The following is a 20,732-nucleotide window of genomic DNA, read 5'->3' on the forward strand; positions in this document are numbered from 1 at the left end:
GCACAACCCTGGTGTGTGTGTGTGAGCATGTGCGTGTGTGTGTGTGTGCGTGTGTATGCATGCATGTATTTGTGTGTGTGTGCATGCCCGCGCATTTGTATTTTCTTCTGTGTAACCAAACCTTTATCAAAGTCAGGTGTCCTCTTTGATTGTCAAGTAGCTGTGATTTGCATGACATGTCAAGGCTCTCCACTGTATCACTCAGTCATTTTCAATTTGGCAAAATCGCAGCAAACATGAAATGGTGCATAAAACATTTAGTCTCAATGTCTATGGTGGATAGAGTAACTTAGGAATGCTGCTATGGCAACCACTTTCTAGCCCCAACAAGTTGTCTGTTTATAATCATTATCCAACCATCAGTTTATAACCCCATTTTACCCTGATATGATCTTTGCTGTCCATGACAACAGAGCTATGGAAACACTGAATTAGTGCATTTCAATACTTGTGCATCCCCCTCCTCGTCTCCTCTCTTTCATCTACACTATTGTGATCACATAGGCATTATTAAAGCAATATGAAGAATACCTACCAGGAATTTTAACTTTAGTCAGTGAAGTGAAGATGGAGGAAAGGAGGTGAGGAGAGGAAACCACTTTAGAGAACTGAGATGCATCCAAGCTTCAGATGGGTCAGACACATTTCTCTCTCCTAACATCAAAACAACAGCGGTCTGATGATAACATGGGGTTGGTCAATGGGGGTGTTGAAGACGAGAGTGGCGGCGGGTCTGTGATTGAAATAGCCTCATAGGACCTCTGTAAGCACAGCTGACACTAAAGACAGTTTGACTTTACAGACCAGTGGCCATCAGAGCCACAGCCCGCCTGCAATCCATCACAAACACACCACCACAATGCATCAACAGCCAGACAGAGTGTATTGAAAAGCATATAGCCAGTAGTGACGGAGAGAGAAATTCTGCCCTCACATTTCTACTCGTCATCACACGCAGGCACACAAGCACACACACTCCGCAGACACTGTCTGCATTCGGCATATAGCTCCAAATGTAAACAGACATGCTTAGGTTGTGTGTGTGTGTCTGAGTATACAGTATGTGTCAGTATACAGTGTGTGTCTGAGTATACAGTGTGTGTCTGAGTATACAGTGTGTGTCTGAGTATACAGTGTGTGTCTGAGTATACAGTGTGTGTCTGAGTATACAGTGTGTGTCAGTATACAGTGTGTGTCTGAGTATACAGTGTGTGTCTGAGTATACAGTGTGTGTCTGAGTATACAGTGTGTGTCTGAGTATACAGTGTGTGTCTGAGTATACAGTGTGTTTCTGAGTATACAGTGTGTGTCTGAGTATACAGTATATATTCTACTCGGTTCCCCTTCTGCCATCGCTGTGCTATTTTTACCCTCTCATAATTCCAGGGACAGGAGCACCAGATAATTACTGATGTTTCAGAGCCTGTGGACCAACGCTGCAATAACAGCACTGTTCGCTGCTAGAACACTAACCAGCCAGGCACTCAGAGAGACACCACCAGCGGCACTCTATTCTCTCTCTGTCTGTGTCTATATACACTACTCCTGTACTGGAACAAAATGAAAAGACTAGGCTGCTACAGTACTGGCTCTGGATCACCTCACCCCATGCTCCCCTCTGTTCCACTCTCTGTTCCTCTCTGCTCACCCCATTTCCCCCTCTATGTTCCCCTCTGTTCACCCCAATGGTTTCTTCTCTGTTCCCCACTCTGTTCCTCTCTCTGTTCCCCTCTCTGTTTCCCTCCCTGTTTCCCTCTCTGTTCCCCTCTGCTCACCCCATTTCCCCCTGTCTGTTCCACTCTCTCTTCCTCTCTCTGTTCCCCTCTGCTCACCCCATTTCCCCCTGTCTGTTCCACTCTCTCTTCCCCTCTCTGTTACCTTCTGCTCACCCCATGCCTCTCTGTTCCCCTCTCTGTTCCGCTCTGTTCTGACATTGCTAAAAGACCAGAGACATGACAGTGATCCCTTCCTGAGGATTAGGTGACCTGGGATGAACCACCATGCATCACTCTACAGAGACATGATGTATGGTGCTTGGTTCTCTGTATGAAGATATAGCCATGGTTTTAGGAACATTATTTTGATGTTGTCAGCTATTGTTTTCTGTGAAAATGCCATTTCCAGTGGGTGTGGTCTGTTTCCCAATGGAGCACATTGGCTGGATGTAAAAATAGATCTCAAAGGTTTCCAGGAGTACCGAGGAGGTATGCCTGCAAATTGCTATCGTGATCACTCTGTTGTTGCACAGAATTTTCCTGCACAGCAGAAAATGCAAACTTGTAGTGTATTCAAGGTTTTAAAAGTCTTCTAAAGTTTGCAATTTACACTTAAAAATGTACACATTTCCTGTTGCTGCAGGATTATTTTCCTGCTGTGAGAAACTAATCAAATGAAGATAGGACACCTGTTTAGATGAATAACATTCACCTCTACAAGAGATTATACAAGGACATAAAATGCAGGAATAAGACATTTGCGGCGGATGTCACACTTCTTGCTTTACAGTATAGCTTCCTTCCTAACTCACAAGTCCTTACCAGTCCTTGATCTTGAATCCTGCCAACACACTTGACCACTCTCTTGACAACATCTTAGCCAGCTGTGCTACTGAAAAGCTAGCAATTCGATGGCACTGGTTGAGACATTTCAGGTTGAGTAGTGAGGTTACCAACCCTACTTTAGTCCAACTTCATTCCATCCCACATGGTTTCATTGACTGCACTTAGTTGAAAGTGTAACTCTAAGGTTCTTTCCTTCATTGAGTATCCAACTGACCATCAATCTAAAGTGTGTTTTAACTGCTTAGATCCAGCTGTAAAGGACAGATAGTACCTATAGCTCTCTGATGTAGTCTGTCTGTCTGTCTGTCTGTCTGTCTGTCTGTCTGTCTGTCTGTCTGTCTGTCTGTCTGTCTGTCTGTCTGTCTGTCTGTCTGTCTGTCTGTCTGTCTGTCTGTCTGTCTGTCTGTCTGTCTGTCTGTCTGTCTGTCTGTCTGTCTGCTGAGCGAGAGGAGAAGCTCCCGGGTACAGCTGGCCTCCATGGCACACAGCCGACGGGAAATTAACTGAGTGTGTCCCATATTTCTCTCCTCCACTGACATGAGTCTGCACCCACCATCCGCCACACACACACACACACACACACACACACACACACACACACACACACACACACACACACACACACACACACACACACACACACACACACACACACACACACACACACACACACACACACACACAGTGCAACTCATCAGACCTCATAACGTGGCTTGGCACTTTTACTGTACAGAGAGAACAGCACTACTACTGTACCGCCATCACTTCCCGCTGCTGCTCCCAAACTGAGGGGATAATACATAGGAAAATAACCTGTAAGAATGACAGACACCAGGCACTCTAGTGCAGACACACTCAATCAAATGCCATTTTTAAGAAAACAAATCCTATTCCAACTCAGGTCTGGTCAAATAAATAGCTAAGCTGACTAAAAAACATATGTTACCATATTTTACAGTGAAAGGCATTGCACTGAGACCAATGAATGAATAAACCATCTCCAATAATGGTGGAGGTTTAAAATTACTTCATTTCAAAATCGGTAGTTCTGGTATCGATACTGATTCGAAAGCAATTATAGCTGGTATTTTTTTAATCTAATCGTTTTAGTCTGTAGTGGAGCATCTCAAATCAAATCAAATTTGATTTGTCACATGCGCCGAATACAACCTTACCGTGAAATTCTTACTTACAAGCCCTTAACTAACAATACAGTTCAAGTAAAATAGAATTAAGAAAATATTTACAAAATAAACAAAAGTTAAATAAATTATACAAATAAAAAAATGGAAAAGTAACACAAGAAAATCTGCAACATTTCCAGACATTGTAAACTCATCAAACAGGCATAGCTGCTGGAAGTAGTTTGGCAGCGGGGACACTGCAATTGTTTTGCTGAAGTAGTACTTATGTTAATTTCCTGAGAGCCTGATGATGATGAGATGCTGGGGGGGTGGAGACATTTTTTTGCCAGCGCTGTAAAGTCCCAGTGCACTACTTTTGTGATATTTTTTTAACTAAATGAAATTGAGTGTTTACCAGCATTTGTAAATTGAGTGTGATAATCATCTGTACTAAACAGTTCATCTGATAATACTTGCTTGATATAAGTTTTCCGTTTTCTTGAAATACTTCATTTTTTAAATAAAGACTGAAATGGTCTATTCATTCCTTTTCCATTTTAGTAGATGCTCTTATCTAGAGCGACTTACAGTAGTGAGTGTATAGTTTTTTGTACTAGTCCCCGGTGGGAATCAAACCCACAACCCTAGCATTGCAAGCACCATGCTCTACCAACTGAGCCACATCATCATATCACATGATAACAAACCACTTGATGTTTCAATGTACTCAATTATTGTATTGTTTTTCTTCATGGTGATGGAAAGTCTACAGGTACAACCCTAGATGACCAGCCTATGTACAATACAGTAATGTTATTTACATTAAATGGTATGTAAGGATAGTAAATTAATACTGCACAGAGGTGTTGTTTTTCATGTTATTTAATCAAGAAAAATATTGTATTTGCTGTGGATGTTTTGTGTCTTTGCCCATAACTTTGCACCTTTTGATGTATATATTTAAGGACAGGGTTTTGTTCTTTCTGGATTACATTAGAATGACAATCGCAGAGAAAGGGACAGGGTTACAACTCTTACAATTCCAGCAAGTGAATCCTGCAAGATCTTAATTATACAATTACATTTTTGCCAAAGCTTCTATGCTGAAAAGGAAATTAGGGCCCGCTCTACAGACATCTATATAGGTCCGCTAATACTAGTAAAGGCCCAGTGCACTACTTTTGTGAGAAAAGGTTTTTATTAAACATTTTAGGGGGTGCTGTAGTACCCTCAGCACACATACTTCTTGCGGCTATGCAAACGGGGGATTTCTGGGAGTGAGTAGTTTATAATCAGAAACAGTTGGCTATATAATTTTAGGCTGGGTTGTGCAAGGGGCCCCTGGCAGCAGGCTTGGTACATCGTAGCATAAGGCTAATGTGTTTTAATCGCTCGACAGACAGCTGTAACGGGTGTCTAGATCTTCCTCCTCGGACGAGGAGAGGAGAGAAGGATCGGAGGACCAAAATGCAGCGGGTTGTGAATACATAATGAATTTATTACAGAACAAGACGAAGACGAAGAACACTTGAAATATTACAAAATAACAAAACGAAAACGTGGACAGACCTGAACTCTGAGAACTTACATGTAACACGAAGAACGCACGAACAGGAAAAATGACTACATAAAACGAACGAACCGAAACAGTCCCGTGTGGTGCATAGACACAGACACGGAAGACAATCACCCACAAACAAACAGTGTGAACAGCCAACCTATATATGGTTCTCAATCAGAGGAAAACGTCAAACACCTGTCCCTGATTGAGAACCATATAAGGCTAATTACAAGTGACCTAAACATAGAAACACAAAACATAGAATGCCCACCCCAACTCACGCCCTGACCAACTAAACACATACAAAAATAACATAAAACAGGTCAGGAACGTGACAGAACCCCCCCCTCAAGGTGCGAACTCCGGACGCACCACCAAAAGGGTCTGGGTGGGCATCTGTCCACGGTGGTGGCTCAGGCTCTGGGCGTGGTTCCCATCCCACCATAATAAATCCCCGCTTCTTTATCCCCCTCACAATGACCACCCTCTTACTCCACCCACCTAATTTAAGGGGCAACACCAAGATAAAGGACAGCTCCGGGACAAGGTAGCTCAGGACAGAGAGGTAGCTCAGGACAGAGGGATAGCTCAGGATAGAGAGGTAGCTCAGGATAGAGAGGTAGCTCAGGATAGAGGGGCAACTCCGGACTGAAGGGCAGCTCCGGACAGAGAGACAGCTCTGGACTGAGGGGCAGTTCTGGATAAATGGCAGCTCTAAGCTAAGGGTCAGCTCATGGCTGGCTGACGGCTCTGGACGCTCATGGCTGGCTGACGGCTCTGGACGCTCATGGCTGGCTGACGGCTCTGGACGCTCATGGCTGGCTGACGGCTCTAGACGCTCATGGCTCGCTGACGGCTCTGGCTGCTCATGGCTCGCTGACGGCTCTGGCTGCTCATGGCTCGCTGACGGCTCTGGCTGCTCATGGCTCGCTGACGGCTCTGGCTGCTCATGGCTCGCTGGCGGCTCTGGCAGATCCTGTCTGGTTGGCGGCTCTGGCAGATCCTGTCTGGTTGGCGGCTCTGGCAGATCCTGTCTGGTTGGCGGCTCTGGCAGATCCTGTCTGGTTGGCGGCTCTGGCAGATCCTGTCTGGTTGGCGGCTCTGGCAGATCCTGTCTGGTTGGCGGCTCTGGCAGATCCTGACTGACGAATGGCTCTAGCGGCTCCTGACTGACGAACGGCTCTGACGGCTCGGGACAGACGGGCGGCTCTAATGGCTCGGGACAGATGGATTGCTCAGATGGCGCTGGGGAGACGGATGGCTCAGATGGCGCTGGGGAGACGGATGGCTCAGATGGCGCTGGGGAGACGGATGGCTCAGATGGCGCTGGGGAGACGGATGGCTCAGATGGCGCTGGGGAGACGGATGGCTCAGATGGCGCTGGGGAGACGGATGGCTCAGATGGCGCTGGGGAGACGGACAGTTCAGGCGCCGTTGGGCAGACGGCAGACTCTGGCCGGCTGAGACGCACTGTAGGCCTGGTGCGTGGTACCGGAACTGGAGGTACCGGGCTAAAGACACGCACCTTCAGGCTAGTGCGGGGAACAACAACAGGGCACACTGGACTCTTAAGGCGTACTATAGGCCTGGTGCGTGGTACCGGCACTGGTGTTACCGGGCTGAGGGCACGCACATCAGGGCGAGTACGGGGAGAAGGAACAGTGCGTACAGGGCTCTGGAGACGCACAGGAGGCTTGGTGCGTGGTGCCGGGACTGGAGGCACTGGGCTGAAGACACGCACCACAGGGCTAGTGCGTGGAGGAGAAACAGGGCTCTGGAGACGCACTGGAAGCCTGGTGCGTGGTGTAGGCACTGGTGGTACTGGCCTGGAGCGGGGAGGTGGCGCCGGAAATACCGGACCGTGCAGGCGTACTGGCTCCCTTGAGCATTGAGCCTGCCCAACCTTACCTGGCTGAATGCTCCCCGTCGCCCGACCAGTGCGGGGAGGTGGAATAACCCGCACCGGGCTATGTAGGCGAACCGGGGACACCATGCGTAAGGCTGGTGCCATGTAAGCCGGCCCGAGGAGACGCACTGGTGGCCAGATATGTAGGGCCGGCTTCATGACATCCGGCTCAATACTCAATCTAGCCCTGCCAGTGCGGGGAGGTGGAATAACCCGCACCGGGCTATGCACACGTACAGGAGACACCATGCGCTCTACTGCGTAACACGGTGTCTGCCCGTACTCTCGCTCTCCACGGTAAGTACAGGGAGTAGGCGCAGGTTTCCTACCTGACTTCGCCACTCTCCCTTTAAGCCCTCCCCCAAGAAATTTTTGGGGTTTACTCACAGGCTTCCTACCGCGTCGTCGTGCTGCCTCCATTCGCCGGTATCCCTCCTCGCACTGCGCCAGAGAATCCCAGGCGGGCTCCGGCACTCGCCCTGGGTCGATCGACCACCTGTCGATCTCCTCCCACGTAGTGTAGCCCAGATCCTTTTCCTGCTTCCGCGCTAGCTCCTCATATCGCCGCCTCTCTGCTTTCGCTGCCTCCAGCTCAGCTTTGGGGCGGCGATATTCTCCTGGTTGAGCCCAGGGTCCTTTTCCGTCCAATATTTGCTCCCAAGTCCACGAGTCCTGGTTTCGCTGTTGAGCTCTCCCCCGCCGCTTGGTCCTAGGTTGGTGGGTGATTCTGTAACGGGTGTCTAGATCTTCCTCCTCCTCGGACGAGGAGAGGAGAGAAGGATCGGAGGACCAAAATGCAGCGGGTTGTGAATACATAATGAATTTATTACAGAACAAGACGAAGACGAAGAACACTTGAAATATTACAAAATAACAAAACGAAAACGTGGACAGACCTGAACTCTGAGAACTTACATGTAACACGAAGAACGCACGAACAGGAAAAATGACTACATAAAACGAACGAACCGAAACAGTCCCGTGTGGTGCATAGACACAGACACGGAAGACAATCACCCACAAACAAACAGTGTGAACAGCCAACCTATATATGGTTCTCAATCAGAGGAAAACGTCAAACACCTGTCCCTGATTGAGAACCATATAAGGCTAATTACAAGTGACCTAAACATAGAAACACAAAACATAGAATGCCCACCCCAACTCACGCCCTGACCAACTAAACACATACAAAAATAACATAAAACAGGTCAGGAACGTGACAACAGCAGAGCAAATCACAAACACTAATATTCTATCTGCATGTTTTTGACATGCTGTGGGGAGACGAACCGACCGACCTGCTCTGGGACAATGACTGTTTGACTAAGGGAAATGTTACAGCCGTTTAAATACAAATTCCACTCATCAGTAGTATTCTGCATCTATGAGAGCCAGAAGAGGCTGGGAAGTGGCATGGTGGGGACTGCAGCTATCGAGGGGAATTTGCTTGCGAGGTCCTGGTGCTTGAAGTTTACTGAATCAATGAGACGGACAGAAGGGCTCTGAATGTCCGAGTTTACATTTACAAGATGAAGACTTTAAATTTGATCACTGGCAATAAGGGGAAATTCCATCTAAAAAAGGTCAGCATCCACATCAACGCTCCTCATACTGAATGAGGAAATACCGTAACTGTTCTTTGCTGCTTTAGGCTCCAGTATTAAATGCTTTAAATCAACTGAAATCTCCTCAAATTCTCCAACTTTTATAAGTAATTCTGCTAAGTGCTAACATTTTTGTCTAAAAAGAAGGTAGTGCAAGAGAAATCTAAATCCAAAGCTATTATTTGAGATTTTCACTACCAAATTGAACAGAAGCTATTGATAGAATGTTGACAGGCGTAAAGACCAGCTATTGCTTCCAGTCAACGAAACCCTTTAATGGCCACTCAGTGGAATGCCTAGTAAACACCTGTTCAATCATTTCCCCAATCATTACTTCAATTTGCTTTTACAGAAAAAAGCAGGGAAGGGCACACCATAGCAAAACAGTTTGTAACAGAAAATGCAAATCTGTGTTCTAACTGGACAAATTAAGGTAGTACCTCCCCCACTGTTTAAAATATGTTTTCTCACTAGCCTAGCTTTGCCCAGCACTGCATTGCTGTGAAGTCATGCCATGGCATATGAGGTCTTGTCAGGGTCTGTTTTTGCACCTTTGAGGCCTAGTGGTGGGAGTCCTACTGCCTCATAAGACCACCAGGCTCCCGTATGGATGGGTGGTGGGTCCTTACAGCTCCCTGATGGACAGCTGGTGTATCTACAGCTCCCTGATGGATGGGTGGTGTATCTACAGCCCCCTGATGGATGGGTGGTGGGTCCTTACAGCTCCCTGATGGACAGCTGGTGTATCTACAGCTCCCTGATGGATGGGTGGTGTAGCTACAGCTCCCTGATGGACAGCTGGTGTATCTACAGCTCCCTGATGGATGGGTGGTGTAGCTACAGCCCCCTGATGGATGGGTGGTGTATCTACAGCTCCCTGATGGATGGGTGGTGTATCTACAGCACCCTAATGGATGGGTGGTGTATCTACAGCCCCCTGATGGATGGGTGGTGTATCTACAGCTCCCTGATGGATGGGTGGTGTATCTACAGCCCCCTGATGGATGGGGGGTGTATCTACAGCCCCCTGATGGATGGGTGGTGTATCTACAGCTCCCTGATGGATGGGTGGTGTATCTACAGCTCCCTGATGGATGGGTGGTGTATCTACAGCCCCCTGATGGATGGGTGGTGTATCTACAGCTCCCTGATGGATGGGGGGTGTATCTACAGCTCCCTGATGGATGGGTGGTGTATCTACAGCCCCCTGATGGATGGGTGGTGTATCTACAGCCCCTTGATGGATGGGTGGTGTATCTACAGCACCCTAATGGATGGGTGGTGTATCTACAGCCCCCTGATGGATGGGTGGTGTATCTACAGCCCCCTGATGGATGGGTGGTGTATCTACACCACCCTAATGGATGGGTGGTGGTGGGTGGTGGGTGGTGGGTGGGTGGGTGGATGGGTGGTGTATCTACAGCCCCCTGATGGATGGGTGGTGTATCTACAGCTCCCTGATGGATGGGTGGTGTATCTACAGCACCCTGATGGATGGGTGGTGTATCTACAGCACCCTGATGGATGGGTGGTGTATCTACAGCCCCCTGATGGATGGGTGGTGTATCTACAGCCCCCTGATGGATGGGTGGTGTATCTACAGCCCCCTGATGGATGGGTGGTGTATCTACAGCCCCCTGATGGATGGGTGGTGTATCTACAGCACCCTGATGGATGGGTGGTGTATCTACAGCTCCCTGATGGATGGGTGGTGTATCTACAGCTCCCTGATGGATGGGTGGTGTATCTACAGCTCCCTGATGGATGGGTGGTGTATCTACAGCACCCTGATGGATGGGTGGTGTATCTACAGCTCCCTGATGGATGGGTGGTGTATCTACAGCCCCCTGATGGATGGGGGGTGTATCTACAGCTCCCTGATGGATGGGTGGTGTATCTACAGCCCCCTGATGGATGGGTGGTGTATCTACAGCTCCCTGATGGATGGGTGGTGTATCTACAGCACCCTGATGGATGGGTGGTGTATCTACAGCCCCCTGATGGATGGGGGGTGTATCTACAGCTCCCTGATGGATGGGTGGTGTATCTACAGCCCCCTGATGGATGGGTGGTGTATCTACAGCTCCCTGATGGATGGGTGGTGTATCTACAGCACCCTAATGGATGGGTGGTGGTGGGTGGTGGGTGGTGGGTGGGTGGGTGGATGGGTGGGACTGGGCTCTCTACAAAGAACCAGGTGGCCGTACAGCAGGGGGCTATTGGATGGGAGGGTGTAACACAGCGAGACTGGAGGGGAGGAGGACATTGTGAAGCTGGCTGAGGAGGCTGAGCAGAGTGCTTCTTACCCCCTGGTACAAGCTGAGGCCCTTCATCCTGCCAAACACAGGCCTTAGGCAACGTGGGCCTTTCTCCAACTCTGGGAGGGACGAGAGCGACTTTGATTGTTATGAAACTCGGTCTTGAGGCATTTTAAAGGCCCTGTACTTTACTGTACTTATGTTCATGTCCTGAGAGCCTGATGATGAGATGCTAGTCGGAAACTATTTATAGCCTCTCAGTCCAAATTTTCTGTCCAACTTAATAGATTGGGCCTATAGGCTATGCATTCAAAATGACAAGAAATTGACTTTCACATACATGTCAGGGACAAGACAAGATGTTAAACATTTCACACTTTCCAGACAAGTGGAGGAAATTGGTGTGGTAAATGAGATGAGGGGTGGCGGGGGGTCAAGGAGCTTTGAGTGAAAATCCTCTTTAAAGGGTCTGGAGCAGCAATCTTCAGTGACAAGCCCGAATGAGGCCAGCCTTAACCTGGCCAATTAAGAGAGACCTGTCTGTATCAGCCAAAGAGACCCCCCCCCCACACACACACACACACACACACATACACATACACATACATACACAAACACTACATCAGAAAGCAGAGCAGGCACTGCCGCTTCCGTTGCACCACACAGCAGCACGTTGGGAGTCTGACAGACAGATGATGAGAACAGTACCCCATATTATATTACAACTGGCACTCTGCACCGCATCCATGGCTCAGGGCCCAAATTGATGTGCGGCTGTTTGGTAGACTATGTGCAGCTAGATGGAACTTCAAATTACAGCACTGCGACAAAAAATAATGATTCTGATAAAAATCTATTATTACTATGTGTTTATTATCTTAGTTATTGAAATATAGCAAACAATTAAGGAACCTCATTGCACTAATCACAGAAAAATTCACACACACATTTTCCAATAATTTTGACCAAGGAAGACAATTATCAGCCCTAAAATGACTCAATTAAGATAGAGAATACATCACTATTGACTATCTTAAAGTCCTGTATAAATTTAGACTCAAGCAATTTAGATTAGCAAGACCCCAACACAGTCTGGGAAATGGTTAGAACAGATAACACTAAACACATCGGCCCAAAGAAGACATGGCATTGGAGAATGCAGATACCAGCCAGTTACTGGGAGAACTGAAATACAGGATCTTGCAAACAACATGTAACACCCTAGTAGTGTAGATAGCTGCCATTGAAAGCATGTTAGAGCTCTGAAAACACGAACGTCTAGCCTGAATAATGACTGTTCTTTACCAAAAATCAATTGATTATTATTATTATTATCAAAAGAAAATCTTTAGAAATTGTTAATGACGGGTGTGGGCTGCAAAGAATCAAGACATTGTTTACTATTGGAAAGAAGACATTCTGTACTGTATATGTGCAGAATATTCCAAGTGTCAACAACACAAGATTGTTTATGAAAAAATGAAACAAGTCTGTCCAACGTGTAATCCTAATGAATCACCAGCAGTCGTGTCACCTACTGCAACACCGCCCAACAAAACAGATGCTGTCTTCACATTGTCATTACTCATCCCCTGCTCTGCACGACACATGTGAATGAGTTCAAATCTTCCATCATTAGCCCCTGAAACGAGCGTTGGCACATCACCGTGAGAAGTTTTGAAATAGCACTCAGCAGAGCTAGCAGATAATAAAGCAACAAGACAATTATCTCCTTTCATTTATATACAGTGGAGTGATCTCTCTCCGGCGTGTTGGACCTGACTCAGTATGGAGAGAGAAAAGAGGAGAGAGGAAGAGGAAGAGAGAGAGAGAGAGGTGAGAACGATTGAGAGAGGGGGATAGAGAGATATAGAGAGAGGGAATGGGAGAGAGACATTGACTTGTCAGCACTGCAGCGAACCTTCCCACGGCCATGATCGATGTGGGTTGGAGGGGAGATGAGAGCAGCACCTCTTCCATTCTGGACATTCTTTAGTCAGCTGATGAAGGAGCTAATACTGTAGTCTGTGGTAAATAAGAGGATCATTTTATCTTCTAAATTGACTTACAGTTCATAGTGACACATTTATTCACTATAGGTGGCACATGCAAGATTCAAACGGACAACCCTGGTGCTGCTAGCACTGGAACCAATACGTAGGTCTCCCACAAATTGGGTAAGAATAGCCTTGACTTCACTTTATTATGGCCAACTGAGAACTGATTGTAGCAGAGAATTGGGCATGATGAGGGTAAATATAAAGAGTAACGGTATGTGATTACACAGTGTCTGGAAGAACATGCATACCCATTCCTTCAGAGACGATCCCTTCTGAGTAGAACACTCCAAACTGTTTGTTCCTCAATAACTGTTCAGCGGCACTAAAGTGTCTTCAAAAAGCAGTGCAACCCTGTGGTTGTGAGACGTAGAGTCTCTAATAGGCTCTATCTATTGGAAGATACGACAGAGAGAGGAGCATGTAGAGCAGCCTTTACTAAGGAGAGAGATTCCACTGGGTCGCCCTGAACATTCCTAAGGTACATTCATTATATGAACTGCTGCGTTGGTTCAACTTTCAAGGCAAAGAGGATAAGTGCTGCACTACATTATCGTAGTAATCACTATATTCTCAGGCAGCCCAAATGTCATTGTAATAGCGATTCATTATTCAATAGCCCAGTTTTACTTCAATACACATGGAAATTGAGTGTTTTATTGAAAAATGAAGGTGGTGCACAGTGGTCTAATTGGGCCTAATGTGGTTATACATGTAGTTCTGAAGACTATGATTTGGTAAACATGCCTTCTTTTATCTTTGTGTTAGACTCATTTTGCATTCAGTAAACTGAGTGACTGATTCAGAAAGAACACTTTGCACACAAAAAAGGAAGCACAATTAATTTTGCCCACATCCATAATAATTAATAAGTGATTATATTCCGAGAACATTTACATTCTCTGGTGAAAACAGAGAGGGAGCAAGCCAAGTGGAGTCTCTATGGTTGTGTTCGTAAATTCAATCTGGAGTGCCAGAGTGCGCTCAGAGTGTGCTCTGGGCGTTTGGAAATTCAGAGCATTGTCAGATCGTGAATTCAGAGCGTTTCGCTCACGGAACATTCAGAGTGCTCATTGGATGCTCTGGCCAAGGAGTAGGTCTGATCTGATCTGATCTGACCTCACAACGACAGTCAAGCACCCAAGCTAACTGGCTAACGTTGGCTAGCTTGCTAGCTACTTCCAGAAACAAATGAGAGAACAGCTCACTCTGACCATTTTACTCGCCCTTGCAGAGCTTGTTCGGCTGTTTTCATGTTATCCAGAGCATTGGTGACTGTAACTGTGCTGCTGGCATCAATTTAATTACGCTTGAAGTTTACCGACACCGGCCATATTCAACAGTGTTTCGTGTTTGTAAATTCAGCAGTTATTCTGCGCTCTGGTACTCAGACGAGAGTGCTCAGACACTTGGAGATAAGTGGCAACACAGAACCCAAAAACTCAATGGAAAACAGATGAGTCACCACACTATCTCCTTCTTCACAGGTAAAAACAACATATAAGGATATTATAATAGCAGATAACAACACTGTTGTCCCGCCTGTACTTTCGGTGTGTAACAAAAACACTGAGTTCTATTTAATTCATGGGGAGACAACACAAGTCTTCAGGTCTCAGACAAGCAAGGTGAGTCATAATGCGAGCGTGGTTCTGTACACTTACACCATACACTAGTCCATCTCTGGTAATAACCTGAGGCCTGATCATGATTCTACACACACACACTGACTGAACCACTGACATCCTGAAGGGGAAATCTCATTAGTATTCATTCTGATGTACAAACCAACCAACGGACAATACATACCGTAACCATATGTAACATAATGCAGTGGCTGCCTGTAAAGTGTTATGGCTTTGACCATGCATACAGATATGCCTATCAAGTGTCCACACTGTGATAGCAGATCTAGAAAGAGCACCTTGATAGGGACGGCAGAGACAAACTGGTTACCATACTCTCTTAATTCAAAGACGTGCTGTGGTTTGAGGGGCTCAGTCTCCTGTGAAGCCATTATTTCATATCCTCCAGTTTCAGTCATAATGAGTCTCGGGGGAGGGCTGGCTAATAAGAAGCATCGTCTTCCACCAAACACAAAGGGAGACCGGAAGAAGGTTTCAATAATAAAATGGAACTTGTTGCAGTTGTCCTGCTGTGAATCGATCACATAGAGGATGATAGAGGATAGAAGGGCCTAACATTTTAAACCCTTTTTATAAGGAAAATGCTGAAATTTCCATACATGACAAGGCACATATCTGAGGTAGCTTTAGCCTACATGTCAGTCATGAAATGCACATGATTGAGTATACTGTAAATAAGGCAGTCTATTTTGCCTTAACACAGTCTGGAGCAGTTAATTTAATTTACACTCGACAATTATGTTTTACCGTGAGTCTTGTACACTAAATGAAGAAGCTTGAATGGTTTGAATTCAGGGATGTACCAGGCATTCTGATGGATGGAACTTTATCGAATAGAAATCCAAATTGATTGAGTTTGCCACTGGAATTCAGTGAATACATTTAGATGCAGTTTAATTGTGGGGCTAGATGCCATAACCAATCATATTACATTCATCAAATCAAATCAAATGTTATAGGTCACATACACATGGTTAGCAGATGTTAATGCGAGTGTAGTGAAATGCTTGTGCTTCTAGTTCCGACAGTGCAGTAATATCTAACAAGTAATCTAACAATTCCACAACAACTACCTTATACACACAAATCTAAATGGATGGAATAAGAATATGTACATGTAAATATATGGATGAGCGATGGCCGAGCGGCATAGGAAAGATGCAATAAATGGTATAAGATACAGTATATACATATGAGATGAGTAATGTAAACATTGTTAAAGTGGCATTATTTAAAGTGACTAGGGATCCATTTATTAAAGTGGTCAATGATTTGAGTCTGTATGTAGGCAGCAGTCTCTCTGAGTTAGTGATTGCTGTTTAACAGTCTGATGGCCTTGAGATAGAAGCTGTTTTTCAGTCTCTCGGTCCCAGCTTTGATGCACCTGTACTGACCTCGCCTTCTGGATGATAGCGGGGTGAACAGGCAGTGGCTCGGGTGGTTGATGTTCTTGATGATCTGTTAGGCCTTCCTATGGCATTGGGTGCTGTAGGTGTCCTGGAGGGCAGGTAGTTTGCCCCCGTGATGCGTTGTGCAGACCGCACCACCCTCTGGAGATCCTTGCAGTTTAGGGCAGTGCAGTTGTCGTACCAGGCGATGATACAGCCCGACAGGATGCTCTCAATTGTGCATCTGTATAAGTTTGTCAGGTTTTTAGGTGACAAGCCAAATTTCTTCAGCCTCCTGAGGTTGAAGAGGCACTGTTGCAACTTCTTCACCACATCGTCTGTGTGGGTGGACAATTTCAGTTTGTCTGTGATGTGTATGCCGAGGAACTTAAAACTTTCCACCTTCTCCACTACTGTCCCGTTGATGTGGATAGGGGGGTGCTCCCTCTGCTGTTTCCTGGAAGTCCACAATCATCTCCTTTGTTTTGTTGACGTTGAGTGAGAGGTTGTTTTCCTGACACCAGACTCCGAGTGCCCTCACCTCCTCCCTGTCTCGTCTTTGTTGGTAATCAAGCCCACTACTGTTGTGTTGTCTGCAAACTTGATGATTGAGTTGGAGGCGTGCATAGCCCCGTAGTCATGGGTGAACAGGTAGTACAGGAGGGGGCTGAGCACGCACCCTTGTGGGGCCCCAGTGTTGAGGATCAGCGAAGTGGAGATGTTGTTTCCGACCTTCACCACCTGGGGGCGGCCCGTCAGAAAGTCCAGGACATAATTGCACAGGGCGGGGTTGAGACCCAGGGCCTCAAGCTTAATGATGAGCTTGGAGGGTACTATGGTGTTGAATGCTGAGCTGTAGTCAATGAACAGCATTCTTACATAGGTATTCCTCTTGTCCAGATGGGATAGGGCAGTGTGCAGTGTGATGACGATTGCATTGTGTCTGTTGACCTGTTGGGGCGGTATACAAACTGAAGTGGGTCTAGGGTGGCAGGTAAGGTGGTGGTGATATGATCCTTGACTAGCCTTCAAAGCACTTCATTATGACAGAAGTGAGTGGTACGGGGCGATAGTCATTTAGTTCAGTTATCTTTGCCTTCTTGGGTACAGGAACAATGGTGGCCATCTTGAAGCATGTGGGGACAGCAGACTGGGATATGGAGTGAATTTGTCTGTAAACACACCAGCCAGCTGGTCTGCGCATGCTCTGAGAATGGGGGAGTGGGAGGGCCTTGTATGCATCGCGGAAGTTAGAGTAACAGTGGTCCGGTGTATTGTCCGCGCAAGTGCTGCAATCGATATGTTGATAGAATTTAGGTAGCCTTGTTCTCAAATTTGCTTTGTTAAAATCCCCAGACACAATAAATGCAGCCTCAGAATATATGGTTTCCAGTTTACATAGAGTCCAGTGAAGTTCCTTGAGGGCCGTCGTGGTATCTGCTTGAGGGGGGATATACACAGCTGTGACAATAACTGACAAGAATTCACTTGGGAGATAATATAATAATATGGCATTTGATTGTAAGGAATTCTAGGTCAGGTGAACATAAGGACTTGAGTTCCTGTATGATGTTATGATTACCCCATGAGTCGTTAATCATGAAGCATGCACCCCCGCCCTTCTTCTTCCCAGAGAGATGTTTATTTCTGTCGCCGCGATGCATGAAGAAACCCGGTGGCTGTACCGACTCCGACAACATATCCCGAGAGAGCTGTTTCCGTGAAACAGACAATGTTACAATCTCTCTGATACAATCTCTGTTTCTCTGGAAGGCAACCCTTGCCATAATTTTGTCCACCTTGTTGTCTAGAGACTGAACATTGGCAAGTAATATACTCGGAAGCGGTGGGTGGTGTGCACGCATTCGAAGTCTGACCAGGAGGCCGCTCCGTCTACCTCTTCTGCGGCGAAGTTGTTTTGGGTCAGCCTCTGGAATTAGATCCAATGTCCTGGGTGGTGGTCCGAACAAAGGATCCGCTTTGGGAGAGTCATATCCCTGGTCGTAATGTTGGTAAGCTGACGTCGCTCTTATATCCAATAGTTCTTCCCGGCTGTATGTAATAACACAAGATTTTCAGGGCTAACAATGTACCGTCTCTGTCGGCGCCATCTTGCTAACCTGACATCATCGGCTACTACTGCTTTTGGAGTATGTTGGGGCTGACATTATGCTATACTCTGTTGGACTCAAGAGCTCTTATCAATGTGCCTTATGCACCATTTATATACTTTGGATTTAATTCAAATGCATACGAAATAACAGAGTGAAATGTTGAGGGACCATGAACCAAAACAATGGATGCCCCGTTGTCCTTTCACTGGTCTCTCTGGAGGATAGAATGAACAATGAAACAAGTGGGAAAAAATTCCAAGTATTCCACTAGTCCAATGCCTTGGGCCTAGACTATTGAATCACATTTTCAAAGTACAAACTGTGATCCGATTTCAGGCCCAACATACTCAAAAAGGGGTTCCTTCGTATTTTAAAATGTTCTTCAAACCTGCATGTCTGTCAATAGTGAATGGACCAAGCCTCATTGTGCTGTGAAACATTTATGAATAAATAGACTACAGCTGTATCGTAAATGTCACTCGAGGACAATGTGAATTGAAAGGACCATGTACAGTTCAGTATGGCCTTAGAATCTACACAATAAAGGAAAGTTACCAAACAATATAAGAGGGAACCTACTGAATATACCTAGAAATCTTACATGCTGTGAAAAAAAGAGTGGCAATTTAAGTATTCCCAGTGTTGCCCAATCTGCTGTTTTTGATAATACCAGAAGAGCCATGCAATCACAGATGAGACACTGTTACTGCCATGGCAACAGAACAGACTGGCCCGCGGTAGCATGGGAAGATACTGCAATTCAGATGTGAGAAAAAAACACCCTGAACAAATCTGAATTCATGAAAATCCAACATGCCAATATCATGCTGCTAGAGTAGATAGAATGCACGGCTACACTGATCCAACATTCCACTTTACGTTGCGCTAAATACCTTGAATATTTACATATACAATGGCTATGAAGGGGTTGGAGGTACAACAGCAGCACATGAAGGTACATGTATAGCCTACATATGCATCTAAAACTCTGCAGTACAGTGTGGCTTATACAGGTTATACTTTCTTTAGCTTTGACATTATTGGTTGGTTAAAAGATTTCAGAATTATACTCTCAACTGATGATGCCAGCATGTTTTCCCAGGTGATTTGTTTCGTTAAAGTTTAATAAGAAATGTGGTCAATAGATGATGGATTAAATGATGGATTACATGCTTTGCTGTTCACTGACTGATGATAATTTTGTCTCAGCTGATTGGAGGTCATAATGAATTATTCTCTGGGAGCAAATCTTTTTTATATTTTCTGTGTGTGTGTGTGTGTGTGTGTGTGTGTGTGTGTGTGTGTGTGTGTGTGTGTGTGTGTGTGTGTGTGTGTGTGTGTGTGTGTGTGTGTGTGTGTGTGTGTGTGTGTGTGTGTGTGTGTGTGTGTGTGTGTGTGTGTGTGTGTGTGTGTGTGTGTGTGTGTGTGTGTGTGTGTGTGTGCGCGTGTGCGTGTGCGTGTGTGTGTGTGGATATAACATTTTGGTTCCATTATTAGACTCCACTAATGATGTCAGTCAAGTTCTTCGTTTTATTGGTATTTCATTAATTTGTTTTCTTGATGCCCAGAAATTAAATCTATGAGAATCTTAATCCCCCAAAATAAATAAAAATCTCTCTCCATTTTCCAAACTACGTCTATCACATTTTAAAGATGTCGTAGGAGACCGATACTAAATATTTAAATGCAGTTGATAATAAAAGGAGTTTCCTTTGTATAGTTTGGTTGCCTCTCCCATAAGTTGTTGCTGCAATGTGGTTTCAGTAGTAAAAGCCTGCTATCAGTAGGCCATAAGTTTATCTAAGGGGACAAAAACACTCACATGGAAACATTGTAATGGTCTGTTAACCTCGTGCACACAAACATTGACTGGATATACAGTGTATGACCTCATGCTCTCGTCACAGGCTAGTGCGTCTCGCTCCATCTAACAGCTCTAGTGTCTATCACCTAACAGTGTGCTCTTTGACTGCATGGTGACTGCTGTTGCTGCGACTGCATTTGTAATTCAGTTTGAAAGCCTTCTCAGTTACAGTTGTTGTACAAACCTCGACTCCACTGAGTTCCATTGGTGTAACAGAATCATAGGATGAAAAAACATATGCAGAGGTTTCAAGGGTTCTATTGATGGAACAATCAGAATACAGTAAGCTTGCTGACGTTACAAAACAGCATTGCAAGTTATACAATGTGCCATGCGTATCACCCCAGGGCATGATACAAAGAGCAGGGAAGGCCTGGAACAAATATTCTATTATTACCAAATTAATTATCATTTAAAAACCACAATAGTACTGAGCAGGGATTCTTGTGGGAGAACTCAGAGGCAAGAATGCATGACAGAGCACGTTTAGTCAGTCAGTACCCAGAACAAACAAGATTCATTTTAGGGGTGAACAAACGTTAATTGAGCCAGTGAAAAGCTAGAGACACACACACACACCAATCTCTCTCTCTCTCTCTCTGAGATTCATTTCATAAAGAAAAAAGAATTCAAACTTCAAGCTATC

Source organism: Salvelinus alpinus, chromosome 23 (assembly GCF_045679555.1).
Source record: "Salvelinus alpinus chromosome 23, SLU_Salpinus.1, whole genome shotgun sequence".
NCBI lineage: Eukaryota > Metazoa > Chordata > Actinopteri > Salmoniformes > Salmonidae > Salvelinus > Salvelinus alpinus.